We start from the raw sequence: 26,447 nt of genomic DNA, 5'->3' as shown, positions 1-26,447 counted from the left end.
CCAGTTTTGATAGATAACATTCCACTGCAAATTACAAAACCTTTGGGGGGAGTGGAAACAAAACGAGTATTCACGTTGGTGTGTGGAATGTATGAGACTGGCGATATACCATCCGACATTCGGAAAAAAAAACATCCACACAATTCTGAAGACTGCAAGGGCCGACAAGTGCAAGAATTATCACACTGTCAGCTTAGCAGCTCAAGTATCTAAGTTGCTCACAAGAATAGCATGCTGAAGAATGGGAAAGATAATTGTGGATAGGTCAGATGATGACAGTTTGCTCCAGAGAAAAGTAAAGGCACCAAAGAGGCAGTTCTAACGTTAAGATTAATAATGGAAGCAAGGCTCAAGGAAAATCAAGGCACGTTCATAGGATTTGTCCATCTGCGAAAATCGTTCGACAATGTAAAGTGGTGCAGGATCTGGGAAATTCCTAGAAAAGTAAGTGTAAGCTATAGGGAAAGGCGGTGCAATATATATAAGAAACAAGAGGAAACAGTGTGGAAGACCAAGAACGAAGTAATCGTATTAAATTCTGTAAAATGGAAATGCGTGTGGCTAGGGCCTCCCGTCGGGTAGACCGTTCGCCTGGTGCAAGTCTTTCGAGTTGACGCCACTTCGGCGACTTGTGTGTCGATGGGGATGAAATGATGATGATTAGGACAACACAACACCCAGTCCCGGAGCGGAGAAAATCTCCGACCCAGCCGGGAATCGAACCCGGGCCGTTAGGGTTCATATTCCGTCGCGCTGACCACTTTTTTAATTTTATTTTTTTATTTATTTTTTGTGTGTGTAATTGATCAGAGGCCTTCTGCGCCCCGCTGGTAATATGTTGTGTCACGTCTTCTCGAAATGATGTGTTCCGTTCAATTGTTCAGAAACGTTCATTGGTTCAAACTAACCACTCAGCTACCAGGGGTGGGCATTAAATTCGGTGTAAGCCAGGAGTGCACTCTTTCGCCCTTACTATTAAACCTCTACATCGAAGAAACAGTGATGGCAACTTAGTTGTTTTCAAAACTCTTGGTGGTCTCTCTACGCCAGGGATAACTGTTACTGTGTCATCCATAGGGAACTCTGTGCAATGGTCACACGACGGTACGTTTTTGCGATTCTCCCGCATGAAGGATTTCTTAAACTCCAAATTTAGAACTCGAGCTTTCCTTTTGCTATGTTCTATGGCAACACCAAACTGGTTATTTGAGTGTCTGGGTCTTACCCCTAAGCGAATACACGTAGGACTGGAATTTTGTCGCGTTCTTGGTAAGATCTTTCGCTCCGGTGTGACGGTGGTAATGTTGTATACTTCGAGCGTAGATCTTTTTACAGACGCACGAATGTCGAATAAAGTTTGCCTGTCGTCATTTACATGTTCTCTGTTGAAGTGCGACTGAACAGCCTTAGCTTAGCAGCATTTTTCGCATTGCATTGTTAAGCCACAATTAATCTTTTCCGTCCATAGATCCACTTCTACGCCCATTCCAGAGCACGATCATATGTTTCAACTTTCCCCACAATTCCTCTACGTTCATCATATTGCAACTAAATGTTGTCTATACATTTTCTAAGTGACATGCTAACAACGGCCTGTCTGCTCTATCTAGTAGAAACATTGCTGTAGCCTCGTTGACCGATATATCGGATGAGGCCTCTCGGCGGACATATTGAGTGCACATTGACTTTCCTTCTATCTTGAATGCTGTCTCCCTAAAGGGCCCATTAACGTACCTAACATTAGATCTCACGTGTGCCTCCACGAAACCAACTTCCTTCCCCATCCTTCACTAGTCCTATGGGACTGATGAGCTCACTGTTTGGTCCCCTCCCCCAAATGAACCACTCCAACCTCGTTTGGTGCATTCAGCAGTAAGGTGGCTACAATTTCACACCTGACAAGGACTCATCTACATACATTGCCGTGATTTACTATCGGAATTTGGTAACATTTGGTAGGTTCTATATCGTATATATGAAAATTTAAAGAAGATTGACATTGTCACGTACATCTTGTAAATTGATGTTGACGCTTATAGCATGAAAGGTGATGGATTGTCTTTATTATCAAAACGGCGTAATGAATGATTACTTACAGTAACTGAGGTTGGAACTCCAGTAGAAACGAAACGGCAGGCGTAACTCAGGGCCTGGGTGGAAAAACATGCACAGGTGTGTTGGTCCAGCTTAACACAGGTTGAGTGACAGGAAATGGCCGGTGTGGGATACTGGCTTCATAACACAGGAAATAGCCCTAGACGGACGGTCGGGGCACCTGAGCGCTGAAGCACAATAGAGCGGCGGCCGGCCGGTGTGGTAGCGAAAATTAACGGGAATAGATATTTCCTCACATACTTTCCGCATTGGACGACCGAAGACTAAAATGTCGTCTGTCGGCGTTCGGAAGAACCTGTAGAGAGGGAGAATATTCCGCGGTTTCGAAAATATGATTCGCCTTCTGCAATTACGATGGAGGGGACCTGAGCGTAGGAGAGAAAGAGGTCTTCCGTGTTTGACGGTCGCTCAGTATCACCTCTTGTTGGTACAGATGGACTTGCCGTCTTTGCTCTCAGGAGATTTTATAGATAGTGAACGATTAGGAACTGTACTGAGGGTAGGGAGTCGTTGTTAAGTACGCAGCGTTCAGTGATTGAGAGCACTTCTTCTCTCTATACTCAATTTGAGACGTTATCTGAATTCCGTCCTCATGGCTGGCAGTTCGTGTTTCTCGTGTGTAGAACACAGGGAGGAGAAGACAATATTAGAGTATACTAGTCAGAGGACTGCCTTCTGCCGTTCACGTGTTTGAATGAGTTTTTTATATATTTTGTGGCTGGAGCGCTTCCGCCATCGCAGACGTGTACGAGAACCATCACTCAGATGCAGTGGACGCAGTACATACGGTGATACTGCTAATCGCTTCGCCTTATTAGGGCTACGAAGCAAAATAGCTGTGATAACATAACTTGATTTCCACTGAGGGTGCACAGCACTGTAGATCATCTTTGAAAGTAATGTCTTCTAGTATTTCGTATCTAGATGAAGTCAGTCACCTCGCGTTATTTATATTAGATCGCGTATCCATAAAAAGTTCAGATTTGTGCAGGTGTTAGGAAATTGATATGTATCTCTTTACGTCCATTGGACACTGATATAGAAACGTTTGTGTTATATAAATGGGTTTCAATCTGTAATAAATGTATAAGCAGAAACAGTATTTATCATTTTGTGGTTACTAGTTCCCTTAATCATTCATTTACGTTTAATGCTATAATTTATACGTTAAAGAGTAAGAAGAAGGAAATAATATCACCATTAAGAGATCCTAAGATCTGCTTCAGGGGATGCTCAGACAGGGCCAAATTTTCCATTGCGCACATTCATTTTTACACCCGCCTAGAGCAGCGTCTTGGAGTATCATAGTTTGTTATATAGTTATACAATCATCTATATTCTCTTTTAGATAGTTATCAGTCTTAACGAGGTGAGGCCAGGTCCCCTAATTTTTATTATTTTCGTAATATCCGTGGGAAGACTGTAACCTGATGATCCCCTTGTGCCCGCATCTCGTGGTCGTGCGGTAGCGTTCTCGCTTCCCACGCCCGGGTTCCCGGGTTCGATTCCCGGCGCGGTCAGGGATTTTCTCTGCCTCGTGATGGCTGGGTGTAGTGTGCTGTCCTTAGGTTAGTAAGGTTTAAGTAGTTCTAAGTTCTAGGGGACTTATGACCACAGCAGTTGAGTCCCATAGTGCTCAGAGCCAATTGAACCATTTTTGATCCCCTTGTCTGAGACTCACTGCATTCCCCCTTTGCTAACATTGTCCGCCATATGTTGCCAATGGGGTTGCCCACCGTTTTTATTAAGTGCATGAGCTGTAGCCAGACATAAACCTTAGCATCAGACACGAGTCAATCGTGATCTCGATTCCTTGCCTATCATGTATACCTAGGTAAACCAGTTACCAGACCAATTATTCTAGTCCGATTTTTTATATGTCTGTTTGAGTAATGATTACGTTGAATGTGCTCCAAACTAGTCCCACCAAATCTTCGGAATTAAGAAAATAAATGTTGACTAGAAACGAAACAAAAACCCCGTTGTCTCGCAAATGGCTTATAGCAATCGAAACCATTGCTAGTGCCGTCCAAAACCCTTTTCTCCCGAGGCGTACATACGCGTATGGTGTGGAAACTATTTGCAAAGTATTGAATGGAAATAGGAATGAACTGTAAAAGTAAACGTAGAGTTGACTTCGAAACTTTACCTTTCCCGATTCGTTGAGGCTACTTGCATTATCCGGTGTGCTATTAAATGTTGTGCCATTAAATACAGTCCAAACGGATGTTGAACCATTACAATATGTACCACGAAATTCAGTAATTCGTGTATCGGGCCAGATTATTCTCATATTAATACCAACTTTTAATCATAGAATGGTATGCGTTAGGAAGCATACCGTAACTAACAGCCTCGCCTAGGAAAGATACTGCCAACGGAAGTAAAATTATGATACACCCAAAGTCCATTATATCACTACTGGACGATGAGTCTCTCTCCCGCGCCTCATTGTCTACGGCTTTTATTCACTTGTGATATCCATTATACTTTATTCGAGCATAACTGCCGTATTAATTCTTGTATTCATGTGCTACGGGGTAGGCACTCAACACTATCTATTTCACTGTTTCAAACGTTGTGGTTTATTAACATACTACAGATTGATTACAGACAATTCATCGGGCCTTGATGTCTATAGTCTGAAATATGTAATGCCCATGCGTTTGTACTAACAACACATGAAAAGAGTATGTGTTCAAATTTTTTATGTCACCGCAAGTTTCACCAAGCGCCAGGGTTATAATAGTTCGCGAAATGGCGAATAATCAACAGAAAACGTTTTGTGTGTTGCAGCGTGAGAAGATTGAGGCAGTTACTAACGTACAGCATTTGTTCCGAAGACAGTTCATCAAACAGCCACCAACTGACTAAAGCATTCTGCGGGGGTATCATCAATTCAAGGACACAGATCGCCTCTGTGAAGGAAAAAGCTCCGGACGACCAGGTGTTGAAGATGAAGCAGTGGAGTGTGTCCGAGATGTGCTCCGTCTTAGCCCAAAGTAATTTACACGTAGTACTAGTCGAGAACTCGATATTCCACACCAAACTACATGGAAGATTTTTGACGAGTGATTGCAACAGAAACTATGTAGCATGCAAGTGTTGTAAAGTTTACTGTCAAGCGATAGCACCATTAGAAGCGAATATTTTAAACGTTTCCAGCAAGTAATGGAAGATGAATTTATCCACAGACCCGTGTTCAGTGATAAGGCGACGTTACTCACAAACGGTGGAGTGAATCGTCACAACGTGCGTATATGAGACACGACAAGTTTCAAAGCAACAGTGCAGATTGAAAGAGATTGAGATTGTGTAAAGGTGAATATGCTTTCTGTGCTGTTTCACGTGGTATTGTGTATGGATCGTACATATTCAATGAGAGACAGTGACGCGTGCAATTAATCTACACGAGTGGCAAGAGTGTTTGTTTCCTAAACTGACAGCTGATATCCCAAACTTCGTATTTCAGCAAGATGTAGATCCGCCTCATTGGCATAGAGTAGTGCGTTGCACTCTGAACGAGGGACTTCCAAACCGTAGGATTTGTGTCTGCGCCGGCCGATGTGGCCAAAGGGTTCCAGGAGCTTCAGTCCGGAACTGCACTGCTGCTGCAGTCGCAGGTTCGACTCCTGACTCGGGCGTGGATGTGTGTGAGGTTCTTAGGTTAGTTAAATTTAAGTAGTTCTAAGTTTAGGGACTGATGAGCTCAGATGTTATGTCCCATTGTGCTTAGAGCCATTCGAACCATCTGACTGGGCTCTGCTCTCGGAATGGTTTGGCACTCACAGGGAGACCCAAAAGTCTCCTGAATTACAGTTTGGGGTTTATTTATTTGGGGATAGCCGGCCGGTGTGTCCGAGAAGTTCTAGGCGCTTCAGTCTGGAACCGCGCGACCGCTACGGTCGCAGGTTCGAATCCTGCCTCGGGCATGGATGTATGTGATGTCCTTAGGTTGGTTAGGTTTAAGTAGTTCTAAGTTCTGGGGGACTGATGAGCTCAGATGCTAAGTCCCATAGTGCTCAGAGCCATTTGAACCATTTATATTTGGGAATACGTGAGAGACAATTTTGCGTACCACCTTTAAAGACAATACTGAGTGAACTCGAGGACTGCATCACTGCTGCGCTGGTGATCATCGACAGGGACTTGCCGGAACTTGCATTGATAGAACTCAACTACCTCGCAGACGTTTGTCGTATAACACGAGGAGAGCGTATAGAACATCACTAATGATGTGTAAGAAACTTGGACATTTCCTTTTTCATACTATTTATGATTCAGTATTATTTATATAATACTGTACGAGAAACAAGCATCCAACAACCAATGAATCTTATATCTTCTTTATTAAACTTTATGTACGACTCTTATGAGCATAATGCTTCAAGTTCCCTGCTATCCTGTAATTCTAGGCACTAATCATGCCATTTTGTTGTTAATCAGAAGGAGTGGTAACCCCGTCAGTGCGAAAGGAAATCTGCATCTATTTTTTTTTTTTTATTGCAGAACTAAATTGAACACACAGGAGAAAATTGTGACTATACCAGGAGATAGAATTGTGGCTATTCCCAAAGCACAAACTAACATTTTATGGCATAATGCTAAGGAATCAGTTACCTCACATATAAATTAGTTAAATTTCCTCAAAAAGTATCAAGTGTATCTGACTCGCTCGGAAAGTGTAAGCTGACAGAAAACATAATTGTTTAACTTCTAAAGTTTCAGTTTTTGTTCTTCTACCGTTAGCGAAGAGCTAATGAAAGACCCGAGTGGAGGAAGCTACAAGTCAAAGTGGGAAGAGTTTTCTGCCAAGTTTTCCGCACTAAATTCCTCTTCCGTGGCAGGGATTCGGAAGGCAGTGGACGCCACCTGCGCCTCTAAGCTTCTCCCTAGACTACGGGCCAGCGACTTTCCAGATCTGCGAGCAGGGCTTAAGCCTCCCATCAGGAGGCCGCCAGCGTTGAAGCTTATCCCAACTTTCCGCGCTCAGACAGCCGTGATGGCAGATAAAAGTTCTCCGTAACGTGGCGATTACCTACATTTCGTGGAGAGATGCATTTCGTGTACATGCTGTCTCTGTAGGGGTCACTGGTGACAAAAAAGGTAGACATTCAGCAACTGTTATTTAAAGGTAATAAATTTCTTTCACAGATTCCTAGAGAGAGCAGAAATTATTGCTTATTCTACTTCTCTTTTTGACACTCAGGCACTGTTGAACGGTACAAATTTTCCTCGTTAAGTTACGCAACTTAACTGAAGACACTGAAACATATGCCCAGATATAGGATTTATGTTTGTAGCAGTAAATGGAGTAGAGACCCTCTAAGACCATAGATGTTATGCCCTCATTGTCCTAGCAGATGTTATATCAAGTACCTTCTTCTTGTCAGTGTTTTCCATATATTCCTTTCTCGCCGGTACTGCGGAGAATCTCCTCGATTGTTACCTTATCAGTCCACCTAATTTTCTACATTCTTCTGTAGCACTGCATGTCAAACGCGTCGACTCTCTTCTTTTCCCTTGTTACCATAGTGCATGGTCCACTTGATACAACGATGTGCACGTACCTACATTCTCAAAAATTTATTCCTCAAATTAGGATTTAATTTTGAATCTAGTAGATCTTTTATGGCCAGAAATCCGCTCTTTGTCTGTGCTAGTTTGCTCTTTATGCTCTTGCTTCGTCCGCCATGTGTCAATTTGGTTCCAATGTAGCAGAATTCCTTCACTCTGCCTACTTCGTTTACACCAATTTTGTTTTTACTTATGTGGGTAATGATTTGAAAATTTATGTATGATGATGAGGTCCCAGGACATTGGGACCGATGTGGGAGACCCGCACTGCCGTACTAGAAAAGGTCATAGCGGAGGTGGTTTGCCATTGCCTTCCTCCGACCGTAACGGGGATGAATGATGATGAAGACGACACAACAACACCCAGTCATCTCGAGGCAGGAAACAACCCTGACCCTGTCGGGAATCGAACCCGGGACCCACGCGCGTGAAGCGAGATTGCTACCGCAAGACCACGAGCTGCGGAAAATTGATATATAGTCAAGTGTTATATACCTGTACGACACATTTCGTCACGCATAAGATGACAGCTGTTTCCCGGAAAGCTGTGGATATTTTAGGTATATATATTTAAGCGGTCGTTGACGTAATAAATAATTACACAAACATTAATCGCCAATCTTATTTTGGCTACTACTCACTACTTTCGTCTTACTTCTGTTTGTTCTAAACTTACAATGAGTGCTCATCAGATTATTCGTTCCATTCGACAGATCTTGTCGTTCTTTATCATGTGCACTGAGCTTAGCATTGTCACCAGCGAATCTTATCTCTCCATTCTCTAACCTCTCTTTCATTTCCGTCATAAACTTCTTCGATGATTAATTAGAAGGTGAGAAAGAACATATTTCTGTCTTACATCATTCTTAATCAGAGCTCTTGATTCTTTGTCTTCCAGTCATATTTTTCTTTCTTGGTTTTATAAAAAGCTTCCTTCCCTCTACCTTACTCCTATATTTCTCAAAATTTCTAATATCTTGCATCGTTCTAAGTTGTCGAACGTTTCTTCTATGCCAACAGATCCTATGAGTGTGTATTAGCTTTTTTTAGGTCTTGCTTCCACTATCAAGCGCTAACTCAGAACTGCCACACTTACATCTTACCCTTTCCTAAAGTTTAATGTTATATCACCAGTCTCATAGATTCTACACACCAACTTGAGTATTGTTTAGTTGGCACTTCCCCTAATGATTTTAGAAACTGAAAAGCAGTAGTATCTACTTTCCACTTCCTGTGATCGCAGGTCTTGGGGGCTCTGGTAAACGGTGACTGCAATACTATATCTCCTGTCTCTTCTTATGGAATGCCACTTCATCTATTACAGGGTAATTCCGTGATGATGGTACAAACTTGCAGGGATGATGGAAATAGTGAAATGTATCATTCTGATCAAGTGCCCATAGCGCTTAAGGTATGCATTTTAGAGCCCATATTCACTGCACTTTTTCTGTTGTTTTGATCCATACTGTCTTCCCCAAAAAATGTGGAAACCAAAGAGTGTGCAGTAGAGGAGATGTTATTCATAGTATCGAAGATGCACTAGTGCTCGTAGCTCTTCAGGCATGCATTTCAGAGACCATATTCACTCGACTTTTTTTTTCCTTGGTTTGGTCCATACTACCGCCACTGATAGTTGTCTACCCTTAAATCTTAGCAGTGACAGCACCGGTTCATGTCTTCCGCATTCAGACGTATCAGAATAATATTCACTTACAACTTTCTATCCTGTCGTTTAAAGATCAGGGCTCTCTTACCTCGAGCTGATACATTTACCATTCTCCATCATCCCTGAAAGTCTGTAACATCATCACGGCATCACCCTGTATAGTCCGCAGCTCGTGGTCGTGCGGTAGCGTTCTCGCTTCCCGCGCCCGGGTTCGATTCCCGGCGGGGTCAGGGATTTTTTCTGCCTCGTGATGACTGGCTGTTGTGTGATGTCCTTAGGTTAGTTAGGTTTAAGTAGTTCTAAGTTCTAGGGGACTGATGACCATAGATGTTAAGTCCCATAGTGCTCAGAGCCATTTGAACCATTTGAATCACCCTGTATATTGTCGCCAGATAAGACCTTTCCTCGCAGAGGCCTTCAATTTCAATTTCCACTTTCCTCCTATCCACTCTCTTCTCTTCGTTTGATAGTGGAAGTTTTATTGCTGTCTCAATGTTGCCGCCTTTGCTTTTACTTTCAGTGAAGGTTATTTCGATTTTCCTACAACCTGTATCAGTGCTTCCAACAGCTATTTCTTTTCGAATTTCTTCACTTTTTTGCAGCAGCCTTTACTGCTTGGTTTCATGAATGACTTATAATCCTGTATTCCTGTCTTTCCCTTAACATTTTTGTACTTCCCTTTTTCGTTAATCAGTTGAAGTAACGTTACCCAAGGTTTCTTCGAAGTTACCTTCTTTGTACATACGTTCTTCTACCCTACTTCTATGATTACCGTTTGAGAAATTCCCATTTCTCTGTAAGTGAACCGCCTATTGTTGTATTCATCATCGCACTGTCTACAGCCTTAGGAAACTCCGAACCCATATCATTCCTCCGTAGATAAGTACCCCGCTTCTTTCCACAATGATCCTTCCCGACGATTCACGTTAACCTCTGCCTGTTCTGCATCATTATTAAATTGAGATCTCAGTCTAAATTCACTCCTGACTACGCCTTGGATTTCACTATCTAGTATCGAAATCTCTATCTATGATGGAATCCATCTGTATTCTTTCCGTGTTTCCGGGGATACCTCCTCATCTAGCTATTTTTTTAACGATTTATTACTTGCTGCAGTTTATTGCAAAACACAGTTTGTCTTTCCCCTCTCTCCTTCCTGCTAAACAAGCGCACATTTCTCTGTACTTCTTTCTACTGTTCCTTCCTGTACTGTTGCGTTGCCACCCGCGTGATTATTAAATTATCATTTCCTTTTACAAGCTGAACTATCCATTCCAAATCCTCAAATGCTCTGTCTGCCTCTTGAACTTGTACATCTAAGGACGTGTACGAAACTGTTTTTGTTGGTCTCGGTTTGCTGTCGGTTCGGATGAGAAGAACCCTTTCACTGAACTGTTCGCAGTAGCTCACTCTTCGCCCTACACTCCTATCCTACTTCCGTTACACTATTTTCTGCCGCTGTAGACATTACCCCGTATTCGTCTGACCAGATATCTTTCTTTCCGTTTTACTACACTGACCTCCACCGTATCTGCATTTAACCTTTGTATTTATAGTTTCAAATTTTCTAGCCTCCCTACCCAGTTCACACTTTCCAAATGCCTCGCTCCGACTCGAAGGTACCATGTCGTTGCTTATTAAGTCTTTTCCATAACGCTACCTTTCCCTTGACAGTCCCCTGCTGGAGATCGTAATTGTGGATTAAACCTCGCAATACCAGGGGGGGGGGGGGGGGGCGAAGGGGTACTTTATACCAACCTTCTGAAAATATTGAAAGCTACTCAAGTAATTTATTTTTTAAAATTCCATAAAAACCTTTATTGTCTTCAATGAAGTCCTCTTCCAGATTCAATGATTGTTTTACATTTTTCCGTCAAGCTTAGGGGGAAAATTCAACTTTAAGGGAGGTGGTCATAAAATCTCCCCTCTTGGTATAGATGCAATTTCCCACAACGGTGGTCTTACTCCACAAATAATAGTGTTACGTGACCTTAGAACACGTGGACGTTTCTGTGGTTTGACAGCAACAATATTGTAAACAATGGTTCATGTCACTTTGTCTCTTTATTGTTTCCTGTTCAGTGGCACTTAGTCCAGTGTTAGAGACAACTGTGATTGAAAATGTATCAAAAGTCACTTATTGACAGAAAAAGATAAAGGACTTTGGAAGAATCTACACATTCTCAAATTGAGTTTGATGAAACTGACTATGTAGTGAGTGAACCTAAAGTGGATGTGTTGTGCGTGAGGATGTGGAAAGTGATAGGATAGCTATAAGAGCTGAAGATGAAATATGGGCACCTGAAACTGATGACGAGGCGGTTTACGAGGTGAGTGACAAGTATATCAAGCATTGGAAAAATGTATAGCTCCAAACCTCTTCACATTAGAAGACGAGTAGCGCAAAACATAGTGAGAGAAATAGAAGGCATAAGAGACAATGGTATAGTAGGTACAATAAGAGAATCATTTGAAAAGTTTTTGTCTCTCGAAATTGTCTAATCATAATAAAGTATACCAATGAAGAGGCACTGAGGCCGACAACACCCGAGACAGACAGACTTGAATCCATGGCATATGTAGTGCTTCTTATTATTATTGGGAAGGAAAACTATAGTAAGTCATCTGTTACAGATTTGTGGTCCTACACTTCAGGAAGATTTGCTTGTACTGCTACCATGAGCCAAACCAGATTCCAGAAGCTTACTAAAATAGTGAGATTTGGTGACAGAGTCTCGCGAAGCGATCGCAGAAAACGTGATACGTTTGCTGCAGTGTGAGAAGTTTTTGGTAAAATGAATGAATTACTGCCAAAATATTCTGTTACGATGGACACTGTAATTGATGAAATTTTGTCATTGTTCCGTGATAGGTGTCGATTCTTCAGGAAGGAAAACCGTGACAAATACGGTATACTTACACGCATGGTCATAGACGATAAAAGCAGATATGTTATCATCATGGAGCCTTATTATAGGAAAAGATATAATGGTATACAACAGTCACATTCCGCAGCAGATGTGGTGAAACACCTGGTCGTTCATGTACATAATTCAGGGCGAAATGTTACCACAGACAGATATTACACTTCAATTGATTTGGCCGAAGATCAATGGAAGAATCAAAAGCTTACTGCCGTGGAAACATTTCAAGGTAATAGGAAACATACCTCAAGAACTGAAAGATATCTCGACAAGAATTATATTCTAATAAATTTGCTTTCAGTGATACTAGTAGTACCAGAAATATTCAATCATAATTGTTTATTATATCCTCAATGAAGAACAGTTAAAGAAAACAGTTATAAATTTATTTTGTAATGTGACTTAAGGTGGCATTGACACGATAGTTCAAATGGTGAGAAAATATTCACCTAAGAGGGCTAGAAAAAGGTGGCCGCTGTCTGTTTTCTATACTCTTGTGGACATAGCAAGGGTAAATAGTTACACACTATTTTTGTTGTACGCCAACGGTCTTGCCGCAGTGATAACATCGGTTCCCGTCAGATCACCGAAGTTAAGCACTGTCGGGATGGGCTAGCACTTGGATGGGTGACCATCCGGTCTCCCGATCACTGTTGGCGTGCGGGGTGTACTCAGCTATTGTGAGGCAAACTGAGGAGCTACTTGATTGAAATGTAGCGGCTCCGGTCTCGTAAACTGACATACGGCCGGGAGAGCTGTGTGCTGACCGCATGCCCCTCCATATCCGCATCCAGTGACGCCTGTGGGATGAGCATGACACGACGGCCGGTCGGTACCCTTGGATCTTCCGAGGCCAGTTCGGACGGAGTTTAGTTTAGTTTTTTATTTTTGTTGAACTTCCCAGACTGGTGTAAGAAATAGCCTAATAAGTGACGACTTTTTCTTCAAAAACTTGGACTACAGCTCACGAAACCTTGCATTGAAGTAAGGGCTACAAATATTGCAATACTGCCAAATCCTGTAGCTTCAAGTGTGGAGGGTATTCTCGGACGGGAAATCAAACAGAACTCATGGAATTAAACGTAGATGTCACTTGTGTCTTAGTGAAAATCGTTCCAAGTGTGAAGTACATTCCAAAGAGACTGGTGAATAATTCTTCTCACAAAACTGTGTATGTACTAGGCTATCTGTATATTAACTGAAGTTTTTTAATATTTTTGATTATAATAAAGTGTAGTTCAATGACACGATAACGACTTTTTCTACAAATTTTTCTCAAGATAATTAGACTTAGAAGACTTAAATGATGAACTAAGTGAAAGATATAAAATGTATTTTTGAAAACAGTTCTTTTGCCAATAGGTATAATCATGGCTCATTTTCAATTACAGGCCACATATCTTAGTGTTCTATGGATTAAAATCATGTGTCTCTAATTCAGTAATTTCGATTACTTTCTATGTGCTCACACTGTTCATCATCGATAATTATTTCCCCTTTTAGAGGCAGCTTTCCACCCAGGATCAACAGCTTCCTTCAAAGCTCCATCCACTCTGGTGCCCTCTTTGGTCACCATGTAATGTGATTTTTATTCAAAACTTAAGAAGTGGCTAGATCTGAACACCAGATCCATAATACACTTATTAGTAGTAGTGTTATGGGGCACTGATCCTAATTTTGATATCAAATTGATATGCTAATTAATTAAATTGATCAATTTACTACACCCACATCCGCCCCAACCTCAGCCCTGGATAATGTACGTGCTTCTTCAGCTGGCCTTTGGGTAGTCCCCATCAGTCTCCCCCTCCCCATCCTTCACCCTCCCTCCCACTCACTTACCTGCCCTGTTGGTGAGATGGTAGGAATTCCGAATTTTGGCTGTTATTTCGAATTTGACAGGAATTGCATGTCAAAGAGCTGTGATGACGATCCACCCAACCTCTCCACCCGGGAATTGGAGGCAAATTAAGAATAGTATCCTTCTCAGGACTGAAACACTGGTCCTTCTGGATGGAAAGCAAAAGTGCGCCCCTCAACACATGCAAACAGTCGAGATGCAGAAGACAAAGGTTAGGCTAGTGTACTTATTTATTTTTGCAGGGACACTAGAGATTGGTCCTAACTACAGAATTAATCATAAAGATTGGTCCTAACTACACAACTTTATGCACAGCACAACCCAAGGAGTGACTAAAATCGCAATGTGGATCCAGAATTGATGATGCCATACAACTAGTATTGTACTGCCGGGAAAAATTTCACAATAGCACAGGAAATTAGTGTCAGACGTACTCACATTTTCACCTACAAACTGCTGCGAAAAGACTAGTGGGGGGTTTTACCTTTATTTTATTTATTTATTTTTTAGTGGGATATATATTTTCCGTTTACGTGCAGTGGAAATCAGGAAATTGTCTGCGAAGTGTGAGGCAAATAAAGTTAGTGCATTGACGTTGTAACCTCCCCCTCACTTATCGACCTTAATGACAGTGAAAAATTAAACCGCGTGTACCTAATGGGAATTTTGGAAAAGCAATCGTCACCAAAGTTAATCTGTCGGTAAAGAGGGAGGAAAGGGTTTCATCTAAATGAAAGGAAAAATGCAAATGAAACTGGTGGAAATTAATTTTGAAAAGGGGTAAAGTTAATAAAGAAAGTAAATGTACGGCCGTTACGTCAACAATTAACTAGCCGTAATTAGATATTTGAGATTTGGGGGAAATCACGGTCGCCAGTCCTAAGGACAATTACTATAGTAACTGATAAAGAAAGGTTATTACACATATAATTAGCACTAGAAGCGTGGCAACTGAAGGTTGACACGTGTAGTGTGAAAACTGAAAGTTTGTCAGAAGTAATAAATTTCGCTACACTCTGACTTAATTTAGCAAAAGAATTAATAAATCCGGAAAATCGAAAGTTAATTTAGTGACTGAAGTTAATAGTGAGCTTTCTTTCTGAAGCACATCGAAATCCAGCAGAATACGGTTAGCCTTGGACTACCTCAACAATCATTTCAAAAGCAACTTGATTCTACGCAATTTAGAAACAAGAGATTTAACTTTGAACTTGAATTAAATGATTCTGAATAATTAACAATAGTAAAATTTAGTACGTACCAAGCTGAGCTGCAGTCACAGGTAAGCTAAAATATGCTAACAAAACTCGCACTCTTAATTTGTGCTTGTGTAATCTAACAATTGTAGCCAGCTATGCTTTAACTGCACTTGGAAACTAAAGTAATGAAATGCAATGATAGTACTTTAATGCTGGCGTCTGAATTTCAACGACACTCGGTTTCATTTCGGAAAAGGAAGGGACCCTGCTTGGTAATGCAATTGGGACAATGAGCAACAAAGGTTCATGCTGAGTTGCTGTAATTTTGCGAGGCAAATGGAACAATTTGAAAAGCTGAGGTCTGCCATACAGTTCTGAAACTTTACGTGCTTTTAGTCTTCCTTGTTGGTTGATTGAAGGTTTGAAGCCGTCGATCGAGGAGGTGGCGACGGTCACTCATTGTCGGCCGTCGCTGTTGCAGAAGCTGGATGTTGGCGCGCCTTCTTCTCGACACGGTCACCAAACGAAACGGGCTCTTGATGTGCGCCGGCTAATGCTTCCCGTCCGCGACACCGTGTCAGAAACTATCATCGCGAGTCGAGCGCAATTACATGCTGCCAAACCCCGAAAGCGCGGCAACTCGCGGGAGCGTCACACCACACACCTGCTCCACTCGCTACTCCAGCCAGACCCCAACTGCCCTGCCCGCGCTCCACGCGGCAGAGTTAACACTACCAAAGATCCTACACACTTTGATTCTTCACACGACCTATCGATGTAATCGTTCGATAGCAGTTTTCCCTAGGCAAGACCCAGCGTAAAAATACAAATAATATTTACGAAACAAACCAATTATACATCGACATAAATGCATAAATATATATATATATATATATATATATATATATATATATATATATATATATATATATATATATATACAAATAGTAAAACAATTACAATATATAAAGGCACAGAAATGTCATATATTCAGGTAACAAAATAAGGAAAAAACTTACAGTACAATAGATGGAAATAGGAGGATATGCATTTCCGGCGTTACACGTGCCCCACATTGTCTGAGGATGTTCGTGTAACCTAAAAAGACTCAGAAAATGTCCCAAAAAATAAACAGCGGAAATGCATATGCTCAAAACATCATCAAAATTTAGCATTCGTCTAATTAAGCATAAATCAATTTTTTTAGACCATAAAAATTGAGTGGAGACAGTCCTAATCTTATTCCACTCTGTCATCTTGCACAAAATAAAACAGGTTGACAACATATTAAAATTCATAGAAAGCATCGAAAATGGTTTAGCTATTCCAAAATCATTAAAATTCGTAACACTATAAGAAATGGAATACTATTTGCAAAATTAATTAGAGTACATGGTCATAAAAACAGGTAGATCAAAATACGCAAATTAATTATTAATTACATAGAATACACATTTTATATAACCTTTTCATAATTATTATCTCGTCATGAGAGTCCACTTAACGCTAAACAAGGAAATAATATACAGTAGATCGACAAAAACATAAATATTGACAGCAGAATTCTTTCACATCAGCTGTCCGGGAAGAAAAACAACTCCGCCTTCCGTACTCGCAAGTACAAAGAATGCCGACAGCGGCACAAGAGCCGACAGCGACCCAAGAGCCGACAGCGGCTCCACCTTGCCAGTATTGTTGCGCCCGCCTGTGCGGCACGGTTGATCTCACTCGCCTGTGTAACGGCATTTCCAGAACGTCCATTTCACTGAATTCTTTAGTAAAACTCACTCCCGAGTAATCTCAAGGAGTCCCTTAATACTATCACAGTGGATAACTCAACACTGTCCATCATCACACGCATGTACTAGCCTGAAACTTAAAACAGCGTCTAAGTACATCGGCAATGACTAGTAAAACACACATTCATGCATTCATGAAATCTGACAGCTAGTTACAAAAGCATATTTACATTCCTTAATCTACTGTGACTCAGCTGAAAACTTAAACTAGCAGCTTGGATTTTTCAATTGGTTAAAACGTCTAATCAAAAATTAATTACTTGTTAAGTACAAGTTCTTTAATGACCTCTAGGTCAGGCAAAAGCATCGCAACATGGCACATCCTTAAATCTTACACTCTATATTACATACTGTACAAATTACCCATTCTGTGGTATTAATCAATCCTAGGTTGGTACAATTTCAAGTCTACAATATTCCGTATACCTAATCGTTTTCCAGAGCTTGGATACTCTAAGCAATAAGCATTTGTGTGAGGTATACCAATGACTTTATATGGTCCATTATAAACAAACTTAAATTTAGAGATTTCATTGTCTATCTCGCTCGATTTCTCATGAGCTTTTACAAGTACTAAGTCTCCGATTGCAAACTTAGCAAAACGCGCTTTAGCGTCATGACGACGTATGCGAGCATCAGCTTTTAGCTTCATTACTTCCCGCAAACGATCTTTTTTCACACCAATACTAATGTCAATCCGTGGAGAGAATTTGATTATCTCTTCCACAAGTCCTGGTTTGTCTGAAAACACACTCTTATTCCTCATTATTACTTCATACAGGCCTCGTCTTTGTTCGTGTGTTACGTTTGACACACCATCTACAATACTTTCCAATTCACTTTCTACACTATTGTCAATGCAGAGATTCCTCACATTACAGTAGTTCAAATTCATACCTACATCAATACCATCCGGCCAGTTAACAATGTGTATAGGCTGGTATTGCCTATGCACACCGTCTCCTGCCTCGTCAAAACTAGCTACTATTGTTTTATCTTGTGACGTACATGTCAAAGTTTTGCTTTCGCAATTAATCACTGCACGGTACTTTAATAGCCAATCTAACCCGATAATTACTTCCGTAGTTAAGTCTGGCACGACGACAAACTCTTGCTCAAATCGTGCCCCACATATCTCGAAGTTGACAAAAATCTGTTTTGTGACCGGTTTACTGGCCTTCCCAGTAGCACCGATAATTTTCACTCCTGTTACTGGCATAACTACGATACCAGGTCTGTCTTTCAGTAACTCAAATATTTTCCCAGATACAGCACTCAATTCTGCACCGGTGTCAATCAACACGTTTAGTTGTAGGTCGTGCATATTAGCAGACACTACTATCTGTCTACACTTGCCCTCGACTGTTTCTTTATTTTCCCACAGTAAATTCTCGTCTATATCCAGGTCATTCCAGAAAAAACCATCCGGCTTTGATCCTAAATCCTGCTTATCTGGCGGCTTTTTCAGCCTCTGTTCACATACAGTTTTAATTTCAACACGTTTGTCCTGAGGCTTAGTCTGTAGCTTCGCCTCCAATACCGAAACCTTTTCCTGTAACTCGTCACCAAGTGAGTGTTGCCCTGCTATCATTTCACTAATGGTCACCTTCGTTGATTCCTCTTTGGCTAGATCGATCTCATCCGCCAATCTACCTGGAGGAATGTGCCCAGTAGTTTCTGCAATTACTTCCGCTAGATCTGCGCAACCCACACTGCTATCGTCTGACCGTATAATGTCAGCTCTAACCTCATACACGCTGTAATCTATGTGCTTTTCTACCAATCGTGTCCGGCTATCACTAAAATTTTCACAATCTTTCTCCTTAATACTTTCGCAATGTTTAAACTGGAGGTTTGCGTCGGATGGGTCGGCTACTTCTACCACTGAAACTTTCGGTAAGGTCTGCCGGTTAGGGCCAGAACTTTCCGTTACTACTTCAACATCCAACTCTTGCGGGACGAAACACGACCAATCTTGCTCGTGCCCCCCATTAACATCAACTATTTCTAGTAAAGTCTGCCGGTTAGGGCCAGAACTTTCTATCATTTCACAAACACTATCTTCCTGCGGGACGAGACGGGGAAAATCCTGCACGCGCTCCCCATAAACACTTCTCCCATACAGGCCCCTATAATCTCTTAGTTCGTCGTATAAGCGACCGAACTGCCTTAACCAGACCTCATCCCTCTCTGCATCCCCTCGCTCGATGACGGACGTTTTATCCGACATCTGATCTTCTCTCAACACTTGCGAATCATTCTTAAACTCAATCTCCAGTTCAGCTGTGGGTGTTACAGCTGCCACTTTATAATCGATTTCCGGAACACTACTTAAATTGTTCTCACTGACAGTGAATGTACTTCCTACTGCCGTGTATACAGCTGATCTACTACTTGTGGGCGCACGCCTTTCTCCTAACACTGGCACACTCTCCCGCCGTTGATTATTCCACACGGTATTTTCATAACGACGACACCTGGGTTTTCTCCTGTTATTGGGCCGCCAAAATTTCTCCACGCCCGGTCGGCCCCTCACCGGCGCGGCTAATGGTTTCCCTGTCTCGTCCTAGCAGATACGGTCCCCGGATGCAGCTGAGGCGGCTGATCACACCCTCTGGCGTTATTACTATTCTGCGAAGCCCGTATCACGCTAGTATGATACTGGTTTCCGTCATTCCTGTTATTATTTGCAGTGTATCTATTGTCATTACGGCCCGAACCACTATTGTTATTGCTGCCAAGATTGCGGTATGCATTATTCCCATAGTTATGATTGTTATGGTTGCTGTGGTACCCGTTGTTGTTACCACGGCCTCTACCAGTATCGCGATTATTGCGCCAATTGTCCTCGTCCTCCACTCTTTCCAGGAAATCATTGATTGTCCTGTAATTGCTTCCTACGTAGCGTTTTGTATCATCTGGAAGCTTCTTGTAGAGTTCCCAGACTATTTCGGATTCCGTGCGGCGATCACGCAAATATTCCAACTTGTGGATCGAGCCCTCACAAAACTCCTTCATCGAGCCGCGCGAATTCGCATCGGAAGGCCTCGATACGACAAATTCGCGCCAGACACTTTGCTGTTTTTGCTCTGACCAGTATTCAGCCAGAAACAAATTTTTAAACTCGTCAAAGGTCAGGTTCGTAATGTTGAGGTTTAAGCCCCAACGCTTGGCATCACCAGCCAACACATCAATAACCGCATTAATTTTTCTCTCATTAGTCCATGATCTGGGTAAAACTCTTTCACAGTTTTTAATGAAATCCGTCGCGTGTATACCGCCTTTTTTCAAGGGGTCGAACCGCTCCTCTTTCGTCAACAATTCCGAACTATGTGCACAGATTGGCACATAGCTCTGTTTTTCTTCAAGTTTCTTTTCTAATTCCGACACTCTCGAAATTACTTGGCAAGTGATTGTCGCAAGCGTTTCTACTTACCTTTTTTTCTCTTCGCAGGTATTAGCCTGCTTCGTCACTTTGGTATCTACTTCGGATACTAAAGCCTTTAAAGTTTCCACCTTCTTTTGATCCTCTTTTTTCACTAATTGAATTTGTTCCGTCACCTTATTCTCGATGATCGGAGCAACTGATTCTCCTACACTTTTCTCGATTCTGCTAATTTCGGAATAAAAACGAGTATTTATGCCCGCAATTTCCGCCTGAACGCCTATCATTTCCTGTTTAAGATTACCGATTTCGGTATTAATCACAACAATATCTTCTTTGATTTTATCAACTTTTGTGTTAACAACTCCAACATTGTTGTTAACAACATTAATAGCTTTGTTGTGACTGTCTAGCTTTCGTTCAATTTTTTCAGACTGAGCTTCTTGCTTGGCCGATTGACTCTTGATTTCGTTAATCAAAACATTCAATAAATCAGTTAAATTCCCGGAAACTACCGGTTTTACTTCCGTAGCGGCTTCTTCTTTAATTGTCCCCCCGTATTCGTCATCAAGGGATTCACATTTGATTTTCACTTCCGATTCCGAAACATTTTCTAAAGTGTGGAATTCCATTTCTGCTCTTTGTTGCGTTTCGGCGGTCGCGTCTTTCATGCTAGCCGCCTGTCCCTGAACAATGGGTACCGCGGAGCGCGTTTCCCACTGTTCGACCGATTGTTCCTTATCCAAGCCTACCAAATTTTGGTAATTGTTGCCTTCACTCATTTTAATAATTTTCAATATGAATGCCAAATCTCAAATCTAATTAGGATTCCTCACACTTATATTCTCGCTGACGTACCGACCATCTCGTAACCAGTACTTTGTTACAAGATTTGCACAATGCAAAATTCGTGTCCAGAACAACCTCAAATTTGAAGATTGTCCTGTCACCAGGTCGCCACGTGTAACCTCCCCCTCACTTATCGACCTTAATGACAGTGAAAAATTAAACCGCGTGTACCTAATGGGAATTTTGGAAAAGCAATCGTCACCGAAGTTAATCTGTCGGTAAAGAGGGAGGAAAGGGTTTCATCTAAATGAAAGGAAAAATGCAAATGAAACTGGTGGAAATTAATTTTGAAAAGGGGTAAAGTTAATAAAGAAAGTAAATGTGCGGCCGTTACGTCAACAATTAACTAGCGGTAATTAGATATTTGAGATTTGGGGGAAATCACGGTCGCCAGTCCTAAGGACAATTACTATAGTAACTGAAAAAGAAAGGTTATTACACATATAATTAGCACTAGAAGCGTGGCAACTGAAGGTTGACACGTGTAGTGTGAAAACTGAAAGTTTGTCAGAAGTAATAAATTTCGCTACACTCTGACTTAATTTAGCAAAAGAATTAATAAATCCGGAAAATCGAAAGTTAATTTAGTGACTGAAGTTAATAGTGAGCTTTCTTTCTGAAGCACATCGAAATCCAGCAGAATACGGTTAGCCTTGGACTACCTCAACAATCATTTCAAAAGCAACTTGACTCTACGCAATTTAGAAACAAGAGATTTAACTTTGAACTTGAATTAAATGATTCTGAATAATTAACAATAGTAAAATTTAGTACGTACCAAGCTGAGCTGCAGTCACAGGTAAGCTAAAATATGCTAACAAAACTCGCACTCTTAATTTGTGCTTGTGTAATCTAACAATTGTAGCCAGCTATGCTTTAACTGCACTTGTAAACTAAAGTAATGAAATGCAATGATAGTACTTTAATGCTGGCGTCTGAATTTCAACGACACTCGGTTTCATTTCGGAAAAGGAAGGGACCCTGCTTGGTAATGCAATTGGGACAATGAGCAACAAAGGTTCATGCTGAGTTGCTGTAATTTTGCGAGGCAAATGGAACAATTTGAAAAGCTGAGGTCTGCCATACAGTTCTGAAACTTTACGTGCTTTTAGTCTTCCTTGTTGGTTGATTGAAGGTTTGAAGCCGTCGATCGAGGAGGTGGCGACGGTCACTCATTGTCGGCCGTCGCTGTTGCAGAAGCTGGATGTTGGCGCGCCTTCTTCTCGACACGGTCACCAAACGAAACGGGCTCTTGATGTGCGCCGGCTAATGCTTCCCGTCCGCGACACCGTGTCAGAAACTATCATCGCGAGTCGAGCGCAATTACATGCTGCCAAACCCCGAAAGCGCGGCAACTCGCGGGAGCGTCACACCACACACCTGCTCCACTCGCTACTCCAGCCAGACCCCAACTGCCCTGCCCGCGCTCCACGCGGCAGAGTTAACACTACCAAAGATCCTACACACTTTGATTCTTCACACGACCTATCGATGTAATCGTTCGATAGCAGTTTTCCCTAGGCAAGACCCAGCGTAAAAATACAAATAATATTTACGAAACAAACCAATTATACATCGACATAAATGCATATATATATATATATATATATATATATATATATATATATATATATATATATATATACAAATAGTAAAACAATTACAATATATAAAGGCACAGAAATGTCATATATTCAGGTAACAAAATAAGGAAAAATCTTACAGTACAATAGATGGAAATAGGAGGATATGCATTTCCGGCGTTACACGTGCCCCACATTGTCTGAGGATGTTCGTGTAACCTAAAAAGACTCAGAAAATGTCCCAAAAAATAAACAGCGGAAATGCATATGCTCAAAACATCATCAAAATTTAGCATTCGTCTAATTAAGCATAAATCAATTTTTTTAGACCATAAAAATTGAGTGGAGACAGTCCTAATCTTATTCCACTCTGTCATCTTGCACAAAATAAAACAGGTTGACAACATATTAAAATTCATAGAAAGCATCGAAAATGGTTTAGCTATTCCAAAATCATTAAAATTCGTAACACTATAAGAAATGGAATACTATTTGCAAAATTAATTAGAGTACATGGTCATAAAAATAGGTAGATCAAAATACGCAAATTAATTATTAATTACATAGAATACACATTTTATATAACCTTTTCATAATTATTATCTCGTCATGAGAGTCCACTTAACGCTAAACAAGGAAATAATATACAGTAGATCGACAAAAACATAAATATTGACAGCAGAATTCTTTCACATCAGCTGTCCGGGAAGAAAAACAACTCCGCCTTCCGTACTCGCAAGTACAAAGAATGCCGACAGCGGCACAAGAGCCGACAGCGACCCAAGAGCCGACAGCGGCTCCACCTTGCCAGTATTGTTGCGCCCGCCTGTGCGGCACGCTTGATCTCACTCGCCTGTGTAACGGCATTTCCAGAACGTCCGTTTCACTGAATTCTTTAGTAAAACTCACTCCCGAGTAATCTCAAGGAGTCCCTTAATACTATCACAGTGGATAACTCAACACTGTCCATCATCACACGCATGTACTAGCCTGAAACTTAAAACAGCGTCTAAGTACATCGGCAATGACTAGTAAAACACACATTCATGCATTCATGAAATCTGACAGCTAGTTACAAAAGCATATTTACATTCCTTAATCTACTGTGACTCAGCTGAAAACTTAAACTAGCAGCTTGGATTTTTCAATTGGTTAAAACGTCTAATCAAAAATTAATTACTTGTTAAGTACAAGTTCTTTAATGACCTCTAGGTCAGGCAAAAGCATCGCAACATGGCACATCCTTAAATCTTACACTCTATATTACATACTGTACAAATTACCCATTCTGTGGTATTAATCAATCCTAGGTTGGTACAATTTCAAGTCTACAATATTCCGTATACCTAATCGTTTTCCAGAGCTTGGATACTCTAAGCAATAAGCATTTGTGTGAGGTATACCAATGACTTTATATGGTCCATTATAAACAAACTTAAATTTAGAGATTTCATTGTCTATCTCGCTCGATTTCTCATGAGCTTTTACAAGTACTAAGTCTCCGACTGCAAACTTAGCAAAACGCGCTTTAGCGTCATGACGACGTATGCGAGCATCAGCTTTTAGCTTCATTACTTCCCGCAAACGATCTTTTTTCACACCAATACTAATGTCAATCCGTGGAGAGAATTTGATTATCTCTTCCACAAGTCCTGGTTTGTCTGAAAACACACTCTTATTCCTCATTATTACTTCATACAGGCCTCGTCTTTGTTCGTGTGTTACGTTTGACACACCATCTACAATACTTTCCAATTCACTTTCTACACTATTGTCAATGCAGAGATTCCTCACATTACAGTAGTTCAAATTCATACCTACATCAATACCATCCGGCCAGTTAACAATGTGTATAGGCTGGTATTGCCTATGCACACCGTCTCCTGCCTCGTCAAAACTAGCTACTATTGTTTTATCTTGTGACGTACATGTCAAAGTTTTGCTTTCGCAATTAATCACTGCATGGTACTTTAATAGCCAATCTAACCCGATAATTACTTCCGTAGTTAAGTCTGGCACGACGACAAACTCTTGCTCAAATCGTGCCCCACATATCTCGAAGTTGACAAAAATCTGTTTTGTGACCGGTTTACTGGCCTTCCCAGTAGCACCGATAATTTTCACTCCTGTTACTGGCATAACTACGATACCAGGTCTGTCTTTCAGTAACTCAAATATTTTCCCAGATACAGCACTCAATTCTGCACCGGTGTCAATCAACACGTTTAGTTGTAGGTCGTGCATATTAGCAGACACTACTATCTGTCTACACTTGCCCTCGACTGTTTCTTTATTTTCCCACAGTAAATTCTCGTCTATATCCAGGTCATTCCAGAAAAAACCATCCGGCTTTGATCCTAAATCCTGCTTATCTGGCGGCTTTTTCAGCCTCTGTTCACATACAGTTTTAATTTCAACACGTTTGTCCTGAGGCTTAGTCTGTAGCTTCGCCTCCAATACCGAAACCTTTTCCTGTAACTCGTCACCAAGTGAGTGTTGCCCTGCTATCATTTCACTAATGGTCACCTTCGTTGATTCCTCTTTGGCTAGATCGATCTCATCCGCCAATCTACCTGGAGGAATGTGCCCAGTAGTTTCTGCAATTACTTCCGCTAGATCTGCGCAACCCACACTGCTATCGTCTGACCGTATAATGTCAGCTCTAACCTCATACACGCTGTAATCTATGTGCTTTTCTACCAATCGTGTCCGGCTATCACTAAAATTTTCGCAATCTTTCTCCTTAATACTTTCGCAATGTTTAAACTGGAGGTTTGCGTCGGATGGGTCGGCTACTTCTACCACTGAAACTTTCGGTAAGGTCTGCCGGTTAGGGCCAGAACTTTCCGTTACTACTTCAACATCCAACTCTTGCGGGACGAAACACGACCAATCTTGCTCGTGCCCCCCATTAACATCAACTATTTCTAGTAAAGTCTGCCGGTTAGGGCCAGAACTTTCTATCATTTCACAAACACTATCTTCCTGCGGGACGAGACGGGGAAAATCCTGCACGCGCTCCCCATAAACACTTCTCCCATACAGGCCCCTATAATCTCTTAGTTCGTCGTATAAGCGACCGAACTGCCTTAACCAGACCTCATCCCTCTCTGCATCCCCTCGCTCGATGACGGACGTTTTATCCGACATCTGATCTTCTCTCAACACTTGCGAATCATTCTTAAACTCAATCTCCAGTTCAGCTGTGGGTGTTACAGCTGCCACTTTATAATCGATTTCCGGAACACTACTTAAATTGTTCTCACTGACAGTGAATGTACTTCCTACTGCCGTGTATACAGCTGATCTACTACTTGTGGGCGCACGCCTTTCTCCTAACACTGGCACACTCTCCCGCCGTTGATTATTCCACACGGTATTTTCATAACGACGACACCTGGGTTTTCTCCTGTTATTGGGCCGCCAAAATTTCTCCACGCCCGGTCGGCCCCTCACCGGCGCGGCTAATGGTTTCCCTGTCTCGTCCTA

At 41.5% G+C, this 26,447-nt stretch overlaps 1 pseudogene; it reads left to right on the top strand.

The window, feature by feature from the left end:
* The first annotated feature begins 12,823 nt into the window (after window positions 1-12,823).
* LOC126253991 (5S ribosomal RNA) lies at window positions 12,824-12,941 on the top strand (annotated as a pseudogene).
* The last annotated feature ends 13,506 nt before the right edge of the window (window positions 12,942-26,447 follow it).

The sequence above is a fragment of the Schistocerca nitens genome, chromosome 4 (genome assembly GCF_023898315.1).
Source record: "Schistocerca nitens isolate TAMUIC-IGC-003100 chromosome 4, iqSchNite1.1, whole genome shotgun sequence".
Taxonomy (NCBI): domain Eukaryota; kingdom Metazoa; phylum Arthropoda; class Insecta; order Orthoptera; family Acrididae; genus Schistocerca; species Schistocerca nitens.
This window is presented reverse-complemented; position numbering and strand designations above follow the sequence as displayed.